This window comes from Rutidosis leptorrhynchoides, chromosome 11 (assembly GCF_046630445.1).
Source record: "Rutidosis leptorrhynchoides isolate AG116_Rl617_1_P2 chromosome 11, CSIRO_AGI_Rlap_v1, whole genome shotgun sequence".
Lineage (NCBI taxonomy): Eukaryota > Viridiplantae > Streptophyta > Magnoliopsida > Asterales > Asteraceae > Rutidosis > Rutidosis leptorrhynchoides.
The window spans coordinates 396,324,179-396,329,387 of NC_092343.1; positions in this window are offsets into that span (position 1 = coordinate 396,324,179).

A 5,209-nucleotide genomic window follows, 5' to 3' on the forward strand; every position below is an offset into this window, starting at 1 on the left:
ATTACTTCCCATCCTTGGTCTTGTGGAACATAACCATTATGGCCGTTGATAAGACAGCGTATTGTAACGTCGTCAAAGGGACGAGGGTTACATAATGTCCAACAGTCCCGTAACAATCTAAAAACCTCATTTCTTACCCCAATTACCGACTCCGTCACTTGTGGGAATGTTTTGTTTAATAGTTCTAGCCCGATGTTCTTGTTCTCACTTTGGTGAGAAGCGAACATTACTAATCCGTAAGCATAACATGCTTCTTTATGTTGCATATTAGCCGCTTTTTCTAAATCACGAAGTCCAATATTCGGATATATTGAGTCAAAATAATTTCTTAACCCATTGCGTAAAATAGCATTTGGGTTCCCCGCAATATATGCGTCAAAGTAAACACATCGTAACTTATGGATTTCCCAATGTGATATCCCCCATCTTTCGAACGAAAGCCTTTTATAAACCAAGGCATTCTTAGAACGTTCTTCGAATGTCTTACAAACTGATCTCGCCTTAAATAGTTGTGCCGAAGAATTCTGATCGACTCTAGACAAGATTTCATCAATCATGTCTCCGGGTAGGTCTCTTAAAATATTGCGTTGTCTATCCATTTTGTGTTTTTATACTGTAAAATAGACAAGAGTTAGATTCATAAAAAAAAATACTTATTAATACAAGCAATTTTTACATATATCATAAAGCATAAGCACAATATATTACATATATTACACCACACGAATACAACTATCTTATTCCGACTCGCTTGTTTCTTCTTCTTCGGTTTTGGTTCGTTTTGCCAAGTTTCTAGGGATATATGATGTTCCTCTAATACGAGCCGTCGTTTTCCACATTGGTTTAGAAAAACCTGGTGGTTTAGAGGTTCCCGGATCATTGTTACAACTTAAGGACTTCGGGGGTTGACGATACATATAAAGTTCATCGGGGTTGGAATTAGATTTCTCTATTTTTATGCCCTTTCCCTTATTATTTTCTTTTGCATTTTTAAATTCAGTTGGGGTAATTTCTATAACATCATCGGAATTCTCGTCGGAATCCGATTCATCGGAGAATTGGTAATCCTCCCAATATTTTGCTTCCTTGGCGGAAACAACATTGACCATAATTAACCTTGGTCGGTTGGTTGAGGATTTTCTTTTACTTAACCGTTTTATTATTTCCCCCACCGGTTATATTTCTTCATCCGGTTCCGATTCTTCTTCCGGTTCCGATTCTTCTTCCGGTTCCGACTCTTCTTCTGGTTCCTCTTCGGGAACTTGTGAATCAGTCCACGAATCATTCCAATTTACATTTGACTCTTCATTATTATTAGGTGAGTTAATGGGACTTGTTCTAGAGGTAGACATCTATCACATAATATCAAACGTGTTAAGAGATTAATATATCACATAATATTCACATGTTAAAAATATATAGTTTCCAACAAAATTTGTTAAGCAATCATTTTTCAAGTAATCACGGTCGAAGTTCAGACTCACTAACGCATCCTAACAAACTCGATAAGACACACTAATGCAAAATTCTAGTTCTCTAAGACCAACGCTCAGATACCAACTGAAATGTCCCGTTCTTATTGATTAAAAACGTTCCATATTAATTGATTTTGTTGCGAGGTTTTGACCTCTATATGAGACGTTTTTCAAAGACTGCATTCATTTTAAAACAAACCATAACCTTTATTTCATCAATAAAGGTTTAAAAACCTTTACGTAGATTATCAAATAATGATAATCTAAAATATCCTGTTTACACACGACCATTACATAATGGTTTACAATACAAATATGTTACAACAAAATAAGTTTTTTGAATGCAGTTTTTACACAATATCATACAAGCATGGGCTCCAAATCTCGTCCTTATTTAAGTATGCGACAGCGGAAGCTCTTAATAATCACCTGAGAATAAACATGCTTAAAACGTCAACAAAAATGTTGGTGAGTTATAGGTTTAACCTATATATATCAAATCATAATAATAGACCACAAGATTTCATATTTCAATACACATCCCATACATAGAGATAAAAATCATTCATATGGTGAACACCTGGTAACCGACATTAACAAGATGCATATATAAGAATATCCCCATCATTCCGGGACACCCTTCGGATATGATATAAATTTCGAAGTACTAAAGCATCCGGTACTTTGGATGGGGTTTGTTAGGCCCAATAGATCTATTTTTAGAATTCGCGTCAATTAGGGTGTCTGTTCCCTAATTCTTAGATTACCAGACTTAATAAAAAGGGGCATATTCGATTTCGATAATTCAACCATAGAATGTAGTTTCACGTACTTGTGTCTATTTTGTAAATCATTTATAAAACCTGCATGTATTCTCATCCCAAAAATATTAGATTTTAAAAGTGGGACTATAACTCACTTTCACAGATTTTTACTTCGTCGGGAAGTAAGACTTGGCCACTGGTTGATTCACGAACCTATAACAATATATACATATATATCAAAGTATGTTCAAAATATATTTACCACACTTTTAATATATTTTGATGTTTTAAGTTTATTAAGTCAGCTGTCCTCGTTAGTAACCTACAACTAGTTGTCCACGGTTAGATGTACAGAAATAAATCGATAAATATTATCTTGAATCAATCCACAACCCAGTGTATACGTATCTCAGTATTGATCACAACTCAAACTATATATATTTTGGAATCAACCTCAACCCTGTATAGCTAACTCTAACATTCATATATAGAGTGTCTATGGTTGTTCCAAAATATATATAGATGTGTCGACATGATAGGTCGAAACATTGTATACGTGTCTATGGTATCTCAAGATTACATAATATACAATACAAGTTGATTAAGTTATGGTTGGAATAGATTTGTTACCAATTTTCACGTAGCTAAAATGAGAAAAATTATCCAATCTTGTTTTACCCATAACTTCTTCATTTTAAATCCGTTTTGAGTGAATCAAATTGCTATGGTTTCATATTGAACTCTATTTTATGAATCTAAACATAAAAAGTATAGGTTTATAGTCGGAAAATAAGTTTCAAGTCGTTTTTATAAAGGTAGTCATTTCAGTCGAAAGAACGACGTCTAGATGACCATTTTAGAAAACATACTTCTACTTTGAGTATAACCATAGTTTTTGGATATAGTTTTATGTTCATAATAAAAATCATTTTCTCAGAATAACAACTTTTAAATCAAAGTTTATCATAGTTTTTAATTAACTAACCCAAAACAGCCCGCGGTGTTACTACGACGGCGTAAATCCGGTTTTACGGTGTTTTTCGTGTTTCCAGGTTTTAAATCATTAAGTTAGCATATCATATAGATATATAACATGTGTTTAGTTGATTTTAAAAGTCAAGTTAGAAGGATTAACTTTTGTTTGTGAACAAGTTTAGAATTAACTAAACTATGTTCTAGTGATTACAAGTTTAAACCTTCGAATAAGATAGCTTTATATATATGAATCAAATGATGTTATGAACATCATTACTACGTTAAGTTCCTTGGATAAACCTACTGGAAAAGAAAAAAATGGATCTAGCTTCAACGGATCCTTGGATGGCTCGAAGTTCTTGAAGCAGAATCATGACACGAAAACAAGTTCAAGTAAGATCATCACTTGAAATAAGATTGTTATAGTTATAGAAATTGAACCAAAGTTTGAATATGATTATTACCTTGTATTAGAATGATAACCTACTGTAAGAAACAAAGATTTCTTGAGGTTGGATGATCACATTACAAGATTGGAAGTGAGCTAGCAAACTTGAAAGTATTCTTGATTTTATGTAACTAGAACTTGTAGAATTTATGAAGAATACTTAGAACTTGAAGATAGAACTTGAGAGAGATCAATTAGATGAAGAAAATTGAAGAATTAAAGTGTTTGAAGGTGTTTTTGGTCGTTGGTGTATGGATTAGATATAAAGGATATGTAATTTTGTTTTCATGTAAATAAGTCATGAATGATTACTCATATTTTTGTAATTTTATGAGATATTTCATGCTAGTTGCTAAATGATGGTTCCCACATGTGTTAGGTGACTCACATGGGCTGCTAAGAGCTGATCATTGGATTGTATATACCAATAGTACATACATCTAAAAGCTGTGTATTGTACGAGTACGAATACGGGTGCATACGAGTAGAATTGTTGATGAAACTGAACGAGGATGTAATTGTAAGCATTTTTGTTAAGTAGAAGTATTTTGATAAGTTTATTGAAGTCTTTAAAAAGTGTATAAATACATATTAAAACACTATATGTATATACATTTTAACTGAGTCGTTAAGTCATCGTTAGTCGTTACATGTAAGTGTTGTTTTGAATGCTTTAGGTTAACGATCTTGTTAAATGTTGTTAACCCAATGTTTATAATATCAAATGAGATTTTAAATTATTATATTATCATGATATTATCATGTATGAATATCTCTTAATATGATATATATACATTAAATGTCTTTACAACGATAATCGTTACATATATGTCTCGTTTAAAAATCATTAAGTTAGTAGTCTTGTTTTTACATATGTAGTTCATTGTTAATATACTTAATGATATGTTTACTTATCATAGTATCATGTTAACTATATATATCCATATATATGTCATCATATAGTTTTTACAAGTTTTAACGTTAGTGAATCACCGGTCAACTTGGGTGGTCAATTGTCTATATGAAACATATTTCAATTAATCCAGTCTTAACAAGTTTGATTGCTTAACATGTTGGAAACATTTAATCATGTAAATATCAATCTCAATTAATATATATAAACATGGAAAAGTTCGGGTCACTACACGCGCGGCGCGCCAAACTGGTCTGTCCAAAAAGTCTTTAAACGTGAAAAAGATTGGCCACTTCCAGACATATTTAGACAAAACGCTTTTAACAACAAGTTCCAATATGTAAAACTAACACGATTCAAATATAAAATAAGTTTTACAAAGTAGGGCCCACATCGGCCGTTTTACGAGTTTCATACAAAAGTTTGAGTTTCGACCACGTTAGTTTAATTTCTAAATGACACTACGAGCACGGTGTTTGGGGTTAAACTACCCAAGCCTCAGTCAAACTCCAAAAGCTAACTCAATCCAAAAAGCGTCCCCCAATCAACAAAGCGGGATCTCTAATTCAAAATAATGCCCTTACCCTTGTCCATGCCGGAGCCTATAAAAAGATAAACAATGAGAGGGTAAGCT